At 40.3% G+C, this 20934-nt stretch overlaps 6 non-coding genes across 6 annotated transcripts; 1 reads left to right on the plus strand and 5 right to left on the minus strand.

Annotated features, from left to right (window-relative positions):
• Nucleotides 1-3135: 3135 nt before the first annotated feature.
• TRNAA-UGC (transfer RNA alanine (anticodon UGC)) lies at nt 3136-3207 on the minus strand. The gene has a single exon. It is a non-coding gene; the product is annotated as a tRNA-Ala (tRNA).
• A 728-nt stretch (nt 3208-3935) lies between these two features.
• Nucleotides 3936-4008, plus strand: TRNAF-GAA (transfer RNA phenylalanine (anticodon GAA)). The gene has a single exon. It is a non-coding gene; the product is annotated as a tRNA-Phe (tRNA).
• Nucleotides 4009-4933: 925 nt separating this feature from the next.
• On the minus strand, nt 4934-5007 carry TRNAT-AGU (transfer RNA threonine (anticodon AGU)). Its single transcript has one exon. It is a non-coding gene; the product is annotated as a tRNA-Thr (tRNA).
• A 4580-nt stretch (nt 5008-9587) lies between these two features.
• On the minus strand, nt 9588-9699 carry LOC117198901 (U6 spliceosomal RNA). Its single transcript, XR_004480156.1, has one exon. It is a non-coding gene; the product is annotated as a U6 spliceosomal RNA (small nuclear RNA).
• Nucleotides 9700-10175: 476 nt separating this feature from the next.
• Nucleotides 10176-10248, minus strand: TRNAF-GAA (transfer RNA phenylalanine (anticodon GAA)). The gene has a single exon. It is a non-coding gene; the product is annotated as a tRNA-Phe (tRNA).
• Nucleotides 10249-15687: 5439 nt separating this feature from the next.
• On the minus strand, nt 15688-15759 carry TRNAA-AGC (transfer RNA alanine (anticodon AGC)). The gene has a single exon. It is a non-coding gene; the product is annotated as a tRNA-Ala (tRNA).
• Between the last annotated feature and the right edge of the window lie 5175 nt (nt 15760-20934).

Below are 20934 nucleotides of genomic sequence, written 5' to 3' on the forward strand. Positions count from 1 at the left end.
GGAAAACCTGCAATTCTTCAGAACATGAAAATTCGAGGAGGTCCTGGGTAACTCAAAGCTGATAGTATTGGCCGCGTGGGAAAGAGCAGAGGTAATAGCTCTTTTCTCGCTGGGATGCTTTCAGCTTTGTATAAGGCCAATGACCTCCATGAGTCCAAAGCCCTAAACTATACTTACTTCTTTATCATGATCTTCATATGATACTGATGGAAGTAATCCAGGAAGCTTTTCATTTAATGGCTTGAAAATACCGGACGTAAGTGTTTATTGGTGAAGGCAGGGACGACTGGAGGCACGCAATTCCAATTCTTCTTGCCTTAGCCCTCTAAGCCCTTTTCTTGAGAAAGTGAATTCAGAAGCATTTGTATTAGGGTGACATGTTACAGGAAGGAGAATTTGTTTTGACACAAACTGTGGGCTTTTCAAATCATGGGGAGGGAATCCTGATTTTAGTTCAGCCTTTAGAGCTCTTCCAACTAAGCTATGTTGACCAAATCTCTACTGTCATCAGCACTAATAATTTTCTCCACTTTCAAGTTTGGAAAGCACAGCAACCCTTGAGAGATGTTGTTCCCTTTTTCCCTCACTTTGAGAAAGTTGGTGTTTGATATCCTGCCACATGTGGTAATTAGTTTCAACTACTAGCAACAATGGGTGTGGGAGGGAGTGAGGAGAGAAAATCAGTGGGTAGGTTTTCTGTTCCTCAGTCTTCAGTCTTTTAATTGACATAGGCAGAGCCGAGAACACAAAGGAATCCATTAACAAAAATTGACTATGAGCCTCTTTTCCTTTCCTTTGTATCTTTTTCTTTCCTTTTCCTGGGTAAACTGTGATATGGAACAAAAGGGAGCATGGGCTCACTCTCTTATTTCTTCTTATCTTACTTGTGGTGATGCAGTTAGGTTGGTAGATGCCAGAGTCATAGAGTTGAAATAGATCAGCTTAAAAGCAATCTTTTGGGTAATGGATTTACTTTGGATGTGAGCAGGGGAAAAAAATGACTAAAGAATTTTTTTGATGGGGAAATTTGGATGTGTTCTTGAAATATAGTATTTGTGAGGAAAGGGAAAAGCAATAATGGAGTCCAAGATTACCTGGATTCTCCTGCATGCTTAGCTTATGCTCTACCAGTGAGCTACACAACCAGATAGACCCTATACTTCAGTAAATCTATAACTGATGATTGCCCTGCTTCTTATTGAGGAGTCATTTTTCCTTTTCCCCTACATTGTTTCCAACTTTTATTTGGAAGCCAGATGGAACTTGGCTTTCTTCTAGGAAGGTCTTTAGAGCATATTAGGGTGTTCCTTCACTTCTCACATCCTGCCATTGGCTTCAACTAGCTTCTGAAAAGCAGGCCTTGAGGGGCAAATCCAGGGCAGCAATAGAATGAGAAAGTCATAAATGTATACAATCCAGTGATGTTTTGCTCTGTCTTAATCTAGACTGAAAGACAACTTCAGAGGTGCTTTCAAGGGTCCGCTAGACAAATAAAACAGTGAATTGAATGACGAAAGGCAAGGGAGAAATTTGATGTAACATGGTAGAACAACACAGGATTTGGACTCTTACTGGAGTCCAATACTTAGTACTTAGGAAGACTTACAGGTAGATTGGATTATGCAGACAGTGATGCCTTTCACAAAGCTAATAAAAACAGGGGAAGTGGTGGGAATTCTGTTTGTTGTTGTTATTGGTTTGTTGATTTATTTTTGCGTCGGGAGCATAAGACGGGGTAATAAAGGGGTAACGTTGAGTTTGGGTTTTGGTATGACATATTTTAAATGCCTACAAGATGGCCTCTTGAGGATGTCTACCTACACACATTATAACCTGAATCTGGAATTCTGTGGACATCTCTGAACCTCAAGTTTGGACACGTATGTGGCTAGGAGTAGAAAGACTCCGAAGAGTAGGTAGAGTGAGAACTTAAAGTTATGCATTCAGACATGTAGGTAACGGGACTTCCCTGGCGGCCCAGTGGTTAAGACTCGGTGCTTCCGCTGCAGGAGTGACGGGTTCAGTCCCTCGTCGCGGGATTAAAATGCTGCGTGGCACGGCCAAAAAAAAAAGACGAATAGATAAGGAGGTTATTGTTAGGGCTTGTGAAAAACAAAGAAATGAGATTGCTCCTAGGCTGATCTCATTCTTCTTTGATTTATACTGGTTATTGTTATGGTCCTAAAGTTTCCTTAGAAGACCAATAAAAGTCCCATTTTCTGCCATCAGCTTCCACGTAAAGTGATTATCTCTGCAGAAATTGCAGATCTCTTAAGCTGTCTGTAAAAGGAAACAGCATCAATTCCACCAGTCCCCAAAGGACAACCTTTGAGCAGAAATACTGTCCACGGGGTCTGGTTTATTGAAAAGGAACGTCTCCTGCCTCCACCGCACCCACTTGCTGCTGAGCATCTGCTTCTCAACGTTTTGAGAATTCAGTGGAAAGGATGGGAAGGGAACAAAGAGATGGCTGACTTTTTAGAAACCAAGACCTCTCCATTACTTGAATTTATCTGAAAGTCAAGTGTTCTCTAGGGCAGGGGATGAACATCACTTTGTCTCCAAAATTAAAGCAGGTTGGTGGTGGGGCTTTCTTTATTTTGTCTTTTTCTGGGCTCTTACTGGAGAAACAGAAGTCCTTGTTCGAATTCATGTGTTCTATTCCAGGTATGTGATAAAAGTTCATGAATAGTTGTGTGTCTAAGGCATTTGGTTTGCAGTTCAAAGTGTTTTTCCAGGGACGGTTGGAATCCTGCTCACAGCACCCTAATTTTTCACGTGGCTACTGTCTTTAGGATTAGTTATTCTGGCCAAAGAAATTGCACACAGGTTTCTTTCTTTTTCTTTTTTCCCGTCTTACTTTGGATCTTCCTTCTCTCAAGTAGTATGGTAAAATGGTAGTTCAGGTGAAAAAGCTGGTTAAATTGGGGACATTCGCGGATGTGGAATAAGCCTGTTCTTTTTTTTTTTTTCCTTCTCGTTTATTCCTTCTGCTGTCCCAGCAATCATGTTTACTTTCCATGTGAGCAGGGGGAAAAAAGTGACGAAAGGTGGAAAAGTAGGAGAGCAGATTCCGCGGGACTGAAGGAATGTAAAAATATAAAATATATTGGGGAGCAGAAAACAAAGTGCTCGTGGAGGTGCCGGGGATTGAACCCGGGGCCTCATACATGCAAAGCATGCGCTCTACCACTGAGCTACACCCCCGAGTAGTAGTGGACTCTTTTTTTGATATATTAGGAAATATGCCCATTTTCCGTATTCTTTGGCAAAGCTATTTTCTTTTGTCAGAAAATTTATTCTGTTAACTCCACTATTTCTACAGTTTTTAAATTAGATTTTTTTGGTGGATGTCTACCAAATGTTACTCAAGAATAGTAAATTCTAAAAAGAAAAAAAGAATAGTAAATTCTAAACCCAAATTTTTACCTTTCCTGCTCGTGGTTTCTTCTCAGCCGGGTCAGTCCTCTCCAAGACCTTCTCACCTGGGCCAAAAGACAGAGTAGATGGAAGAGCATAAAAGAAAGGAAATTATCACCTTTTATCATCACTCGAAATCATCACAGGAAACAAAAAACTGATCCCACGTTCACAAAAATTAATCTGTTTCTCAGCATCTTTGAAGATTATGCAAGAACGAACAAAAAGAAGAAAAAATAAGGGACTCTAAGAAATTAAATTTTTTTTCTGTAATTTTCTGAGCTGTGCCAGAGTAGCAGAGAGGCTTTCTAATGAATCCCTATTACTTCTCTCTCCACCTACCATCCCACATTGCCAGGAATTGGATGCAAGCACCATACATGGAAGACTTTTGGGGGTGGGTAAATATATTGGACAATTAGACAGCAACACTTGCAGAGTCTGAAACATTCTAAAAACAGGTTGAAAACAATCTCAGTTTTGAAAAATGTGTCAGAGAAGTTTATTCTTAAGGACCCGAAATAGCTCAGCTGAGAGAGCATTAGACTGAAGATCTAAAGGTCCCTGGTTCAATCCCTGGTTTCGGCAAGTCTGAGTGTTTCAGCCTACAGCCGGTAGGAGGGGCAATCTTAGCAACTCCCGCGACCTAGTACTTGAAACTCCAATCTTTAAATTGAGGTCTTGTAATTGATGTCACGTGAGCAAAGGAAATGTCCGGCATTCCTTGCTTCTCCCGTATGCGTGCGACTGCAATGGCCTGTGAGTTTTGAATTTTGATTCATCTTTAATGAATAGTAAAATTCGTTCTTATAATTTACGATGCTGTTTTCCCTTAATAATAATGACATCAAATGGCAAATTAAGAAATACCATAACATGTGGAGAGAGCGAGGAAGAAAAAAAGCTAAATTTATGTTTTATTATCTTTACCGGCATCTTTCCCTGTTTTTTGGGTAAGGGACCCTACATTTTCATTTTGCCCTGGTCCCGTACATTATGCAGCCGGCCCTGACCAACATTAAATCGACATTCTATGCTTTCACAAATTTCTTGGGCTAATTACATCTTACCTCCACACCCACTCTCAGTCTTCCCACACACCTATCATTGAATTATAAGCTCGACCACTGGTGAGTTTCATATTAAAATCCACGCCCAGAGTCTACAGTCCCTCTCTGAATTTCAATTCGTTGTTCTTAATTCTTTACATGAAATTAGGATTGGGATACCTGAGATAACATTGCAAGGAAAATCCCAAGGGAAGATGTGGTTTGTATTTCCAAAAGGAAACATTAAGAAAATAGGCAGTACACTAAAATCAGTCCTGCTCTTTGCTTTCTTAATATAGTCCTGCGTTGTGTGGATGTAACAAAATCTGTTCCATTTTGTTTCCAAAGCCGTTGGAAACTACCTATTAATGGGTGGCTGGTAGGCTGCTGGTAGGAAAAACCCCGCCAAAGTCGAATTTTAGGAGAGCAAAAGATGCACTCGGAGAAACAGGTCACACCTAGAGAGGCCCCGCTGGGATTCGAACCCAGGATCTCCTGTTTACTAGACAGGCGCTTTAACCAACTAAGCCACGGAGCCCACGCTGTGAATGTGTTAGGGTTTTCTTCTGTCAGAGAATGCATTTGTATTGCTGTATTTCAGAATAGGACCTGAGACGGGAACTATATATTCATCTCTTTTTAATAATAAGACATCTTTTCGTGGACTTTCATACTCTTGGCTTTTGACTGGGGTCAGAGCCACCCAACCAATGATTAACAGCTTTGACCCAAGCGTTATTCATCTGTCTTTTTTCCTTTCGCTCTGCATGACCTCACTGTATTTGGCGTGGAGCCTCGATACTGCCTCAGGGAAACTCAGGCAGAAAAGTTCAAGCAAGATAGAAAGGCAGAGACTATGCGTAGATTTCCTCAGAAAGCACTGGGACACTGACTTTGGTAAACTGCAAGGAAATCAATATTCCGAGTGAACCATTTTCTCCAGGAGACGAAACTAGCAAAACCATAAAGGCTCAAAATCTACCTCGTCCACCTGTGGTCAGGGTTACTTCAACCTCTCTGTGCTGGCGTCTGAGAGTCCCCACGCTTCGCCGCGGGCATCTGGGTTGGTTTCTCCTTCTCTGGAAAAGGCCCTGCGCTACCAGGCCTTTCCCACATCTTTACACCAGTATCCCTGCCCCTCCACTGCTCCTGTCTGGCAGAACCGCGGCTGACAAAGCTGGGCAGAAACTTCGAAGAGGAAAATAAAGTTGCCTCAGGAAATAAAGGTCCAGTTGGAGAGAGGACACAAAACCACTGGGAGCTAAATGAAGACGAGACAAGGCAAGACAGTCCCTGCTCGCAAATCTCTTGGCCCAGCAGGTGATCGGGAACCCTGTGGTGGGATCCTAAAGACCTGGTTCTGAAAACCTCAGAATAGACCGTCCCATCAAATACTGCGACTGTGTTAAGCAGTCTTCTACCAAAAGAAGACAACAGGAGGGGGATGATACATGGCTTGGGGACATGACCTGAAAATGAAAAGCAAATTAACTTTTTGTCACACCCTTCATGCAACTGAACAATTCCCCAAACCTTAAAACCAATAAAGCTCAAAGTAGACGCTATTGCTTTTAGCCAAATTTTGACCTGTCAGTCAACCCAGATACGAATTTAAGATTCTTTTTTTTAATTTTAAGGTAATCCTAAATCATTTCATTTTCTGTCTTACTTTGAAGTTTCATTCCGACCTCTCTTACGGGTGTGAGGTCCTATCTTCCTGAGGACAGAAATAACATAACTAACTCTCCAGTTCCTCTGTACCACAGGTCAGTTCCCCTCTTTGCCCATTAACAAGACAGAAGCTCAACTGGCTCTGGGGATGTCACTGGAAATATATATGAAAATATATCAATATTTCTTAATATACACTTAATATATTAAATAAAAATTTAAATATATTAACATTAATGTTATGATAAATAGCAAAGTCAACCACAAGCAACCTTCCAAGGTAGAGAGAAAAAGGTACATAAATGTTGTAAACGAATGTCAGTAGTACCCAGACCTGGGGAATGGCTTGAGAACTTGATGAAAGTATAGATTCCTGGGCCCACCACACAACTCCTAAATGAATTAAAAATAAGGCAGGAATCTTTATAATTTAAAATCTTCTTCATATTTTACAGATGGCCAGCCAGGTTAGAGAACCACCATTGGTCTAGAAAGTTAAGTGAGTGGAAGTAAGACAATCTGATGACAAACTTCATCTGGAAGTGGTGGTTAGGGAGGGAGAGGGGTGGGCAGAATGATTCCTGGGTTCTTGAAGAAAGGTAGGCAACAGAGGTTGAGGGATTTACCATAGTAACTTTTAAAAATAATCAGGCTTGGCTTAGAAACAATAGTAATGAGACAGTTTTTAAAAAGAGAGAATTATAAAATTTTGGGCCGGGGGGGAAATGATGATTATTTGCACATGATAAAAAGAAAATGAAATAATGAGCTTTGATTCCAAAAGTTTAATGCTGACTTCCTTGGAAAGTAACCACCAGTCTTCAAAGCTTGTTAATGGTTCCATAAAACTCCTTTTATTTTGGGTCTGTTACCCAGATACCAGATTCTAATATTGTCAGTAGGGTGTTACAGTTCATTCTGTTGGCATCTTCCTTATCTGGCCAAAGAATTATCAATGATTAAAAAAAGCTAGCTGATTTGTTGTCTTAAAATTTTGTAACAGAAAGGTTAGTTTTTAACAGTTTAATGCCACGACATGAGTGCATGAACTCAACCCCATTGGGCAGCCTGGAATGGAACCCCACCTATGCTGAATCAGAACTTCCAGCTGTCGCTCATGCACTATCACATTCTGAGATTGTTCTCAGTTCTTACTACACACTTCATCTTGTGAGCTTTGTTCCAAATAGCATCAGAACAAAACTTCAGAAATGCACCTACTCTTCATTTTCGTTTGAAGGAGGGCAATTTTTAAGAACAGATACGGGGCAGCAGAGTAAGAGTAGTAGAGAGAACAAAGCCCTCACATTCCTTTCCCTCTGAGAATGCAATGACTGACAGGAAAGATTGGCACAGAAATTCGAAAGAATAAAATTAAATAGCTGAAACCTCTGAGATGGGATCACTTTTGTCTATGCAGCTGATGATGGCCATTTTTCCCCCAAAGCCTTTCAACTTTAGCTGCTGGCTTCTCCAGTGTTTTCTGTGTGATTTTCTGACATGTACCTGGCAGGGTTTCCTTAATATATTTATATATGATGACAAAGCATGGAATTTCGATCCCCCCCATTTCAGCCCCCTAGACAATTCACTTCGAGGATGGAGGAGGGTGTCTGTGGTCAGGAAGCTTCTACATGCGAATTGGGAAAGAATTATTGACTAAACATGACCATCGCCACCATACTATGGGAACAGATACGAGTACTCTCATGCTAAAGGATCTCTCAATCTAGCTATTTCAGTCACACTAGAAAACTCTACACTCACTAACTCAAATACTCATTTTAATGAATTGAGGTTTGGATAACAACAGCATTCTTATGAGAAGTGGATTTATTGTGCAACGTCTACCCATGCAAGGTAGAACTGAGATCTGTAGACTTCAATGTCTGGTGATGCACTGAGTTGCCCTCAGTGGAGCCTGGAAGATAAGGAGGGAGTGGAAGAAAATTAGTGGGCAGGCTTTCTGCTCCTCAGAAACCTGTGTCTCAAGAAAGGCACAGCTGAGAAAATAGGGGTAGGAAGTTGTGCATGGTCCTCTTATATTTTTCTCTTCCCATTCTTCCCCCCTCCCCCCTCCCATCCTCAATTATTTTTGCAAATGAATCATTTACTGGCTTGTGAATGTGCGTTTGGTATGTTTACTGCCCTGGGTGAACAGTATCTTCCTTTGTTATCCCACTCCACGCAGCCTTCCTTGTTCTGACACAATCAGGTTCGGTAATGGACTCCAAAGGCCTTGGGGTAGAAATGCTTGAGTGCTTAAGGCAACCAACTAAATTAGATAAGTAGTCTCCCTTGAATGTGAGCAGGAAAAGATGAGTAGAGAAATGCAAAAGCAAAAGTAAGAAAAAACCAAAAAAAAAGAGAAGAGGTTCTGACATGGTCAGGAAAATGCAGCTGTGAAATGCGAGCATGGAGATAGGGAAGATTAAACCTAGGACTTCTTCCATGCTCCGTAATCTCGCCACAACTCAGCTACATCCACCCGGACATGTGGCTGCTGAGAAAAAGTTTTTGACTAATTACCTTCCTTTTCTGGATGTCTTCGAGGATCTAATAGTTGGCAGAAGAGTTTAGTCTGTTCAGTTCCTTTATTTTGTGAAGCTCCTACTCTGAATCTGGTCTTGTGGCTACATCAAGAGAAGGGGCACTGCAGCCCAGATGAAAAGACACTTGGTCTTCCCAAAGTTAGCTGGCTCTGAGGTCTGCTTGCCAAGGGACTGCCTGAGTAGCAGTTCCATCCACCCAAAGAGAGAAGCCCATTATGGAACCTACCCTTGTATCTTCAAATGCTCACTCCTTCAACTTTCTTCCCCTCTGCTTACACAGCCGGCAATAAAAATGAGAAACATAATGCAGAGGGATGTGAGGAAGAGTAGCGTGCTTCCTTGAGAATTTAACTGCATGTGGGGAAATTAGAGACAAAGGATGAATTCACAATACTTGTGGCGAAATGAAACACTTCCGTTTCAGGCAGTGACATTTTCTAGTGGATGCTACAGCTCTGGTTCTTAAAGACACAGAAGACAGAAAGAAAGGAGGAGGAAAACAAAGTATTCCTGAGAGCTAGCTATTATAGAGTTTTTTCAAATGGAGTTTTCTCTGCAATGAAGAGAATGCAGAGGAGATTTCCACTAGGACAAGATCTACCAAATGAATTAGTTGTTTATATGTGCAGTACCTAGATCTATAAGTTTGGGTAGTTCGCTAGTTAAGCTTTCAAATTTTTAGCTGGGGAAACAACGTTCGAATCCCTAGCAGTTTAGTATTGCAATGTTCGCACTTGTTCTGTAGTTATTGGGGAAGGCGGGGCGGCCGGGATATGACTCCAGTTATTTTTAACTGGCAGAAAGCAACTGAAATCTTGCCTGCTCTTAAAGTTCTGAGTATTTGCATGGGATCCTTTACCCTAGTGGCTGATAAACTATTGCCTGCGAGCTAAGAATGATTTTGGAACGTTTCACGAATTTGCGTGTCACCCTTGCGCAATGGGTCATGCTCACCTTCTCTGTATCTTTCCAATTTTAGTATATGTGCTGCCGAAGTATGTGAGCACCGTTTTTTATTTTAAAAGATGGAAAAATAAAACGAAGGATAGTATTTTGTGACACGTGAAGTTTATATGAAATTCAAATTTCGGTGTCCATATATAAAGTTTTATTCGAATACAGCAACCTCATTCATTTACACATCATCTATGTCTGCTGTCGGGCTACAACAGGAAGTACTTGTGACAGAGACGGTACGTGGTAGCTTTTTCCCTTCCCACTGCTGCTGTGCGCAGTACACATCACAGTGACTCAGTGATCGTTCCTCGTTTTTCAGTGTCGCACACATAATATTTTATTATTTTTTTTAAAGTAGCAGTGCTTACACATCACTTAAAAACAATAAACGTGGGCCTCAACTGCGAGCTCCTGCATGGCTGAACTATGGCCACAGCATTGTGTTTATTGTGCAATTAGGCTTTAACATACTAAAGGAGTATGGTGTATCGTGAGCATCATTTCGTATTCACTAAAATGCTAAGCTTGCCGAAACCCGGGATTGAACCAGGGACCTTTAGATCTTCAGTCTAACGCTCTCCCAACTGAGCTACTTCGGCTAACCGAAAAAAATGACTTCTTGACTTTTCTTTGTAATATTTAGATTATTTTCAACTTCGGTCTTTGGAAGGTTTCAGGTTTCTTAAGTATGGCTCTCTAGTTGGCCAATATATTTGCCCACCCAGGAAGACTTGGAATAAATTGTCTTCCATGTATGCCAGTTGGATCCAATTCCTGGCAGCGCGGGATGGACAGGTATAAAACAGATTTTAAAGAGAGGTGATAATGAGGGATTCAATGGAAAGCCTTTCTGCTCCCCTGCGTCCTGTGGCTTGACCCAGGACACTGTTCAGAAAGTAAGGGAACTTAAAGGCAATATTTTTTTGGATCCCTTATTTATCTCTTCTTTTTGATCCTTTCTCTCTCACAATCTCCAAAAATGCTGAGGTATGGAATCCAATAACGCTATAAATTTGCTTAAAGAATGCAATATACAGGTTCATTACCAGAATGCAATATACAGGTTCACTACCAGTGTATATACAGGTTCATAAACACTCGTCACAGTACTCCAACTGGCAGGACAGCAACTGTCACAAAAATTAGAAATTTTAAAATGGCATATCTCATTGCAATAGAATTTCTTCACACACACAAAAATGTTTTTAATGAAGATGAGGTTGCAACCAAGTCATTCTATAATTGGCTCCTCTGTAAGTCATGCAAGGAAACCATTTATCACGGAGAAGTAATTACAGAGTGTTTACTTGTAGTAGCCAAAGAAATACATCCAGGGAGTTCCCTCGTGGCCTAATGGTTAGGAATCCAGGTTTTCACTGTTGTAGTCCGGGGTTCAACACCTGGTCAGGGAACTGAGACCCTACAAGCCACAGGGTGTGGCCAAAAAATTTTTAAAAAGTCTAGAGAAAAGAAATCTAAGACCCCGCTGACTGAGCCTTGAGGACATCAGGAGCAACATCGAGTTGATTTTAAAAATAAGCAAATGATCTGGCATCATTTTCTTTGACTCTTGATGAGTCAGTCTAACAGATGTTACTGACATTATTCAGTAGTTTATTCAAGGAGTCAATGTCAGTTTGAAGTGACTGAAGAAATAACCTACATGAATAGTCTACATGGAAAAACTCCAGGTGAGACTATTTTGTGAGAAGTTGAACAAAGAGCAATTCATTACAACCTGCCACAATATGTTTCAACCGGTGGTGGTAAAATTATGAAGGGAACAGAAAAAGACTTAGTTGAACAAATTTTAAAACTTGTGAGAAAGGTAACCCTACAGGACCTCTTTGAATTTTGGAGGCAATATAGAGTCTTCCAGACCTAATAATGTAATGGTCTTAACAAGTAGCCTGGAAAGCTACCAGTTTTATTTAAAGCCCAGAACAAGAGAAAGTTCTGCAGTAGGTCCAGGCTGTACGAAAGCTACACTATCACTTTACCTGTATGACCCAGCAGAGTACTCAAATGTCTATGTAAGACAGAGATGGTATTTGGAGTTTTTGGCATTCTTCTATTAGTGAATCACAGGGCAAACCTTTGGGATTTGGTGCAAAACTATGACATCCTCCTCAAATTTTTATTCTCTTGTTAAAAAATCGTTTTTGGTCTATGTTATGAGAGAGAATAAATGCTTGGGCATGAGTCACTATGAGACTTGAGCTTCCAGTCGTGACCTACTTGTTCTCTAATCCATCTAGCCATAAAGTTGTGCATGCACAGCATCATTTCATTATTAAGTATAAACAGAATATATGAGCAGGGCCGACACACATGAGTCATTTGCATAGAAAAGTGGCTTATATTCCCATGGCTCCTACACTTGGTACTTTATCTCTTCAACCCCCATTCATAGCCTCATAGTGAGTTCCCTGTAACTGAGGAAGAAAAAAAACAAAACAAAACAGGACTGGTTTATCAGTAATTCTGCACCCTATGCTGACGCCACACATATGTAAGCAGCTACCATAGCACCTGAAGGCCAGTGGTGAAGGTAAATCCCCCCAGTGGGCGTGACTTCATGCAGGGCACGTGATTGTTCATTTTACTTGGAAGGACAGATAGAGCAGAGGGATCCACGCTAATTCATGACAAGTGACTAATAGTTTGGCTGGATGATTAGTACTTGGAGGGAAAATTGCTGAAAAGTCATGACAGAGAGGTCTGGGAAAGAAACAGAGGGATAGATTTTACTAAATGGGCAGAAGGATAGATTACTAAATAATCTAAGGATTATTTTCAATGTAGATGCTCTCCAAAGAGCAACCTCCTAAGAGGGGGATCTTAATAGGCAGTTGGACAAGATGACCCGTTCTCTTGATGTTTGGAAGCTTCTCCTTAGCCGTCACTGTCCTGTCCAATGGGATTATGAAAATATTGGCCACGGTGACAAAAATGGAAGTCATATATAGCTCAGTAACATAGACTTCTGTACACTAAAATAGAGCAGATTGAAACCACTGCAAAATGACTAAACTACCAACATACTTAAAACATAAGTAACATTAACATCATAAAATGAAATAAATTCAAAATAAAAAGAGTTCTGTGAAAGGAAGATTGAACTAAAATGTCAATAGGAGTAGATGTTTAATATTTTTCATAATTTCATTAGTGATCCAAGGGATTTTTATAAAATGGCACTTAATTTAAAAAACTATGACTGCCAAGGCATTATGAAAGGTTGCATCAAAGATACTAGCTTGAACCTGTTGCATGAATATATGGCAAAATAAAATAAAAATAAAGTGATTCAGTATTGAGGTCAAGGAATATCAAGAAAGAAGTTTCGACATTAAGAAGAAATTGATTGTCATACCTGAATCTTTATGACCTTACTTTTCTTCTCCTTTCAGTTTTCAGTATTCTAATCTCAGTGGTGAACTAATCCTTCATTTAAGAATGCTTAATATTGTTCTTTCTGGAGCCCTTAACATATGGACATTCCAGACAAGGCAAAACTCTACCAGTGATGGTATGCCAGTTGCAAGGGTATTTTGTCAGTAAGGAAAATGAGAAGGCTTGGGTAGTTATTAAAATGTCCAGTGATGTTCAGGTATTTTCCTCATGTCACCAGGTTAATAAAGCAGTGAAATAAAGATCGCCTAATGTCAAATAGAGTCTCATACATATACACCATACATAGCACATTGACACACACACAGTAGAGAAGTTCTTCCTTTATGGGTCATTTCACAGTGTCTTGTGACTGACCGTAACAATATGCACCCCTCCCCCCAATGCACAGACACACAAAGAAAATCTCAAAGTAGGAATGAATGAAAAATGTGTTGCTGGGCTTCCCTGGTGGCGCAGTGGTTGAGAGTCCGCCTGCCCATGCAGGGAGTACGGGTTCGTGCCCCCATCCGGGAAGATCCCACATGCCGCGGAGCAGCTAAAACGTGTTGCTAAGTAGTGTGTTGAAATTTCTTACCCTCCAACATTCCTAGATTTTTCCAAGTAAACTTTAGATTTTCATATTTAAATCTGTAAATTAAATCACAACCAGAATAGATCAGTTAACAAAGCAGAGTTGATTATGATAGTTCCATTTGGATTCCAAGGTTGGAAAAAACAAAACAAAAGCAAAATTTTCTTTATAAGAAAAGGGGATATATTTAAAATCTGGGAAACCAGCTTATTTTGCGGGCACCCTCATGATTATGTGTGTGTGTATTCAAAACAGAACAACAGCTAAAACGCTGAAATCATTGATGATACTGAGGGCAATTAAGGTTGAGAAGCCTGAGCCAGAGACTAAATTCTGCAGTGAAGGGGAAGGAAATGACGATGGGGAAGTGACAGGAACAGGGGAAAATAGAGCGCCAGAGGAAGGTATGTTAGGTATGTTAGGAAGGTATGCGTATCTGAGGACGCTCCAGGGAGGATCTGTAAGCTGCAACTGACTCCTCTACCGGCAGGAAAAATGTCTTTAATACAATTCAATTATACTGTAGATTTCAAGAACATGATCCTAGAACATGTTTGGCTGAATCACCAGATACAAGGGATGGGCAGACGTAGTGGGTCTCAAGTCTCTCTGACAGAGTGGAAGGAGTGTCTTCCGTGGAGACCTCGACTTCACAATGGCTCGAAGTAGCTTGGTGGGGCGCTTCTTTTACGAGACATTTACCTTGGGTGGAGTGCGCCCCCTAGAGTGTATGTAGGTTAATTTCAGAGAACTACTGGAGATTTTGCACGTCTAGTCAGCCAAATTTATCAGGTAAGAGAGATGCAATGTTCCCAAACTGCTGAAATGAAACTTTTACAATGGCCAATCACTTTATGTGACTTGGCTTCTTGAAAGTGGCCAATTGTTTGCAACAAACAGTAAACTAACATAAATCAAACCATTCACCTCTTCTGTGACCAAGAATAGCCTTTCTCTTTCCCTCAAACCTCTTGCTTTGCATTCAGGTCTCCCTCTACATTTTCCCCTGGTTTAGGTGAGACACAAAAACTTTTTTACTTCATAAACTGGATTGTATAATCAAATTCATATTGATTCATCAAAATCATTGTTATTAATAGGATCACGAAGTTAAAACTACTTGTAGGAAAAGGTGGAATCATCCCACAAGTACCAAGCAACTATCCCAAATTTCTGGAGACCAGTATCCTAAATCTGTGTTCTCTGATGTTTCCAAAAGTGCTTAGGACTCCAGCTGTGTATCTCCTTTAGCAGCCTTTTCAAGAGGTGATGCTCTCCCAAGCATACCCAGAGTGAGAGTTCAGAACAAGTAGAAGGAGAAAAGAAGTTTTCCTATACTCTTTTTACTTCTTTCCTTTGGGATCCAAACAGGACAGGACAGGACAGCAAGTCTGTGTGGTGAATGAGTATCTCCTGCCTTCTCAGCTCAAACCTGGCACTGGTGAACATCCACTCTCAAGCTTTTAAGAGAGGGCAAGGACTCAAGAGAGTGGCTTGCTTCTTTGGCTGGAGCGTTCTCTCCTATAGCTGTCATCATGGCCAGCCTCATGTGTCTGTGACCAGTGCATTTCAGAGAGCCTTGTGGCCAGCAAATTATGCAGCCAGTCTGTCCTACGTCTCACTACCGGAGAATCCTGTGCTCTTCATGCCAGAGAAGGAACTTTGTTCCCCAAAGTACTAGAGCAGGTTGACTTCAGATTTTCTAGCCTCTTCATTTTAAACTTTCTCCAAATCCGGGAAAAACCCCGTTGAACTGATTCCTGATGCTAGTTTGATGAAAGGTGGGGTGGGACCATGGTCAAAGTGATTTTCCCGCTCTCAGAACTCTAATTTTCCCCAGTAGTTAATTTTTGTGTAGTAAAGACTGTAGCCAACATAGGAGTGACTGCTCAGTGACTAGAGTGGATGGCTTTTAAAGGTGGACAAATAAGTTTGAGCAAATCAGCATGAATTATGAGTGACGAAGAAGTTTCAACATGTAAGAAAACCAGGGAATAAGAAGAAAGCCAAGGACCAAAGAAACGCTGAACGAGATGTAAGATATTCCCGCTGGAGGTGCCAGGGATCAAACCTGGGGCCTTGTGCATGCTAAGCACACACTCTACCACTGAGCTACACCCCCTTACACTTTTACAAACTTGGCTGAAGAAAATTTAATGGCAATATCTATCTGCATTGCTTTTTTTGCGAACTTGAAATTGTTATCACAAAAATCCTTTATGCACAACACCATTATTTCTGAAACTCCTTTCTTTCATTCTCTTTCGCGGTGACATGAGGAGAAAAGCAACTTCATGCTAGGCAAAAAGTCACCGTTCCTAGGACTGATTCACGCTTGTCAACCTACCCCCAAAGACCCGGCTACACAAAACTTGAATAGAGGAAGGCAAAGAAGAGCCCTTTCCTGACCCTGTCTCCCAGAAGAGCCTAGAATCAATGACACTCAAAGAACAATGAAAGGAGCTAGTCCCATATCTTAATTTCTTAATACAGATTTCCACTAGAAGGAACCAAAGCTCCTGGAAGAACTTGTTGTCACCAGAGGGCTGGGACAGAAAAAGTACAAGATGAGCCTAGAATATCTTTCTGAGCTAGTATGTAAGAACGTACTCAAAGATAATTGAGCACAGTATTTATGAGTCAAATCTTGGAAACACTGAGCATTAAAATGAGTAATAAACAAAAAGAATATAGTCTGGATGGATAAAATAAGAATACTTGAGTTCATACTGATAAGAAAGGGAAAGAGAAAGAAAGAAAAAAGGAAAGAGAGAGAAAGAAAGGAAGAAAGGAAGGAAAAGAAAGTTTACCCTACGTAGTATGCCAATTATTGTGTGGAAGAAATGACAGCACCATCATTTTCCACTGTCCTGTGATGATTGATTCAGGCAAAATTCATCAATCAGTGCCCAAGCTATGGGTGACAGTTTGATAAAGAAAGATGTATTTATCAAAGTGTATTTATCCTCACATATTTCTTATGAAAATGGTAACTTGACCATTAAAAAACTCAGCAGAGAAAACCTTACCCCAAATTATCAGATTACCTTCATCATAATGGGGACACTGACATCATGTACCTCTGATGAGATAAACTGAGAAGGACACAGCAACACTCCTATTGTATTCTGACCAAAATGCATCATCATCTGAATCTAATCAGGCAGTCAAACCGAAATTGAAACACATTATACAAACCAACTGTAACATGCTCTTTAAAAATGTCAATGAACGAAAATATCATGAAAGACAAAGAAAAGTTGAGAAATGGTCCCAAATTAAAGGAGTCTAAAAATACATTAACATAAATGAAATGTGTCACCCTGGAGAGGTCCTGGATTTGGAAAAAAAAAAATGGAGTAAAGGCTAGTATCGGGACAATTAGCAAAATTTGTGTATGAGGGGTATAGTTTTGTATCAATATTAAATTCTCTACATTTGACAATTTTACTGTGCTTACATAAGGGATACAATGAAGTATGTTGGGGTAAAAGGATACAATGAAGTATGTTGGGGTAAAAGGATATGTTTGCCAACACTGTCAAATGGTTTAGGAAAAAATCTATGTGTGGAGAGAGAGAGCAAGAGAGAGAGCAAGAGAACCAATGAATGTGGCAAAATGTTACAATAGATGAATCTGGATATATAAGATAGATTTGCAACTGTATTTTATGTTTGAAATTATCTCCAAAAAAAGCTTTAAATATTCCTCCTTTTTACAACTTCCTTCCTCATTGTGCCAAAATGCTGCCAGAAAGACATAAAAGGTAACGCATAGTGATTTAAACCATAGTACTGTGTGTGCTACCTCTGGAAGTTTAGACCTTGATGGGGAGATGGGAATGAATTTACAATATCTGACCCAAATGTGGAGGAGGGAAGGTGAAGAACACTTCGTGTTGGCATAGGATTTTGGTGGGTGCATTCTCTTTGACTCTTCCTTTAGGTAAACAGGAAACAAGTTCCCTTTACCCTAAGTGAAGTAGCCTGAAACTGTTTGTTCCACGTAATACTTGGCTTGTTTTTTCTAAGCATGTCAAGGTTTGCAGAACGTCTCACTGCTCTTTCTTTCAAAACAAGACAGACAGTACATAGGAGGGCATGCGTGCAGTTGAGTTTTTGGTTTTGGCAAATAGTCACTGGTATTTGTGGCGTTAAAGAGAGCAGTAAGAAACCACATTTTCTCGACCCCATTGTAGCTGTGAGGAGACCCTTTTGTTTTAGAAATGGAATCTGCTGACACTTTTGAGCTTCTGTACCTAAGATTTGTCTGGAGTGACTATTTGTTAGCACATTGGGTTTATAAAGCAAAAGAAAGGATCAAAAATATAGGTTAGGCAGAAACCTAAATTCTTTGAATTGCAGAGGTTTTCATAACAAAATGTCTTTAATCCTGGATAATTTGATGGAAAATTAAACTTTCAATTTGATGGTTCAGGATTTAGGTCTTGTTTTAGAGCCTGGTAGTTTTTTGTTTATTTCTTTGTTTCCCTTACTTAGATATGAGCCAAGACTAGTACAACCCAGCTTTGTTCTGGAGAATCTTGTCCATGCATTTACCCTCCTGACATGGAGCTCTTGGCTCAACAGGAATACGAAGAGCTAGAAACCAGAGTAACATCTATTGACTTGCAGTGGTTTATTCTGTTCTACTGTAGGGATATTGTTGATTTAAGGAAGGTTCCTTACAACATTAAAAAAGAAACCTCAGTATTGCTTTTAAGGTTACAAATTTAGAGAAATGTAGAAAGTAACTAGGGAGGAAAAGATATGGCCTGTAAACTGGAAAGTGCCGGTAAGATTTTTATTTTACAAATCATTGATAATTTAGAAATTTGAACAACTTCTTCCTAGACAAGATTATTGACTGGTTTACTGGGTGTGAGTGAGGAGGTGGCCAGCATCAAAGGATCCCCAACTTTTTCTCTGAGGATGGTAAGAATGGTTATGGTGTCTGTCAAAGAACTTGAGGACTTCCAGAACTTCAGTTTGAATTGAGAGGCCAGTGGTTCAAACAGGTTACTCAGACACTTGTTGAATTAAAGTTCTAAAATCTCATGTATTTTGGCTAGAGTGAGACTCCATACATTCATTGTGAGTTCATTCATAGAATAATCTAGAGCCATTTTGTGATCATCAATGTTGCCTAAAAGACTGGCGAGCTAGAAGACACAAGAAACCACAAAATCTTGAAAATAGGGCAATTATCTCTTGATTTCTGTCATGGCTCCATTGTTTGAATAGGCAGGAAGCTCTGGGAGGAGCAACTTTTTTTTCCAGAGCACACCAGGAACTGATATCAGCTTCTCTGCCTTCTAGAATATGGTGGGAGAAAAGTTGAGAGAACAAAAATGTGGCCCATGTTTTTAGTAGGATGATGTTTCCTTTAGTTGAAATTACCTCAAAGTTCCATGTTCTTCGCTATAGAGAACATACATTGTTTTACCCCTCAAACTAGAGGAATTGGGATGGGTATTTCCACTTTTTTCTTGTTTAATGCCCTTTAATTTATTGGTTTCAAACTTTTCCCAAATCTAGGAACAAGTGCACTTGAACTGAATCAAGATGCCTTTTCCCACTGTGTGATAGATAATGAGCATCACTTACTGCCAGGTGTAGGAAAGTTTGAGTTTTGAGCATTGAAACTTGGTGGGTTTCCCAAGGGCAAGTTGAAATCCTGCTCACAGAACCCTAGGTTGAGTTCAGACTGTGGCCAATATGACACATTTATTTTTTCATACTTTCAAAATAAAAAAAAAAGGTGCTTGTTTAATGTAGCTAAGGGTAAGAAGCAGATAATAGTAATAACAATGGGTTACATTAAATGATTATATCACCTCCTTGATAAACAGACTCCCTAAGAGATGAAGTAATTACTTGGCCACCAGTTCACAGCCAACATGTAACAGGGCAAGTTTCAATGCCAGGCAGATTTGCTTTAGAACACCTACTCCAGGTCTTTTCTTTAGAGATGGAAATCCTGAAGTCAAAGGACCACTTGAGATTAGTGGCTTTTGGATTTATTCCTCTTTGAAAATGTCATTATCACTCATAGGGAAAGAAGTGGTGCCACATAATCATATAATGTTGAGCAGTTTTCAATTCTTTGGGGAAATTGGGAAGAGAGAAACGAATGAACTCATAATACTCACCAGGAAATAAAATACCTTAAGTCCAGCAATATGGTCTGCAAACCCTGCTGTGACATTTTGTAGGGGACGCTACAGCTCTGGTTTTGGACACCTAAAGGAATGGAAGACAGAAAAGAAGGAGGAAAACAAAGTAATCCTGAGAGCTAGTGATTACAGTATCACTTTCAAGTGGAATTTTCTCTGCAATAAAGAGAATGCAAAGGAGATTTGCAACTAGGATAATATCTACCAAATGAATTAGCTGAATGTATATCCAGTAACTAGATTTATAGATTTGGGTAGCTCACTAGGTAAACTTTTGGAGCTTTTAAACCGGGGAAACAAAGTTTGAATCCCTAGGGGCTCAGGTCCTTCTGTTCGAATTTATTCTCCAGTTATTTCTAACTGGCAAAAGTCTACTGAAAGCTTGCCTGTTCTTAAAGTTTGAGTATTTACAAGTTCTGAGACCCTATACTTTGTGGTTGGTAAACTATTGCCTGAGAGCTAAGAATGGTTTGGGAACGTTAAAAGGTTGAAAAAATAAAACAAAAAAGAGTATTAGTTGACATGTGACTAATGACTCTGAAAGGTCAGCAAGGTTCGGTTGTTCCTAGACTAATGCTGAGAAAGGGAGAGTTGAAGGGGGACGGAGAAGAGAGGGGATGAAGAGCGGAGAGTATCCTGTGGGGAGGGGAAGACAGTTGAGTGGGAGAAGCAGCCAAGGAGGACAGGAGAACGAGACGCTAGAAGAAAGTTTGGGAATGAGAATTAAACACGAGTAATATTTGGATGAGGGAGTATGTGGATGTATCCAAGGTCTTTATCTCTTCTGCATTTCTACAGGTCCACCGCAAGAGAAGCTCCATTATTCTAAGCGAAGTAGGTGAAAACGTTATGTCCCACAAGAATCCAGTTTGTTTTGTTCCAGTTATCGTAGTCTGAGAGCTACTAGTTGCTCTTTTCCTCGCGGGTTAAACAAGTTGAGCACTTTGTAGGGCGCTCGTGTGGTTGAATTTTTGTTTGCGGTGCAGTACTGCTGGAATTGATAGCTTTATAAAGAGCAGCTGGAAAGCCACATCTGGATTCCCGTGTGACCGTAGTGGGAGCAATGTTGAGCGTAGAAGCAGGGTCTGCCGGTGTCTTTGGGCTTACGTATCTGAGGCAGC

The sequence above is a fragment of the Orcinus orca genome, chromosome 10, assembly GCF_937001465.1.
Source record: "Orcinus orca chromosome 10, mOrcOrc1.1, whole genome shotgun sequence".
Classification (NCBI taxonomy): Eukaryota; Metazoa; Chordata; class Mammalia; order Artiodactyla; family Delphinidae; genus Orcinus; species Orcinus orca.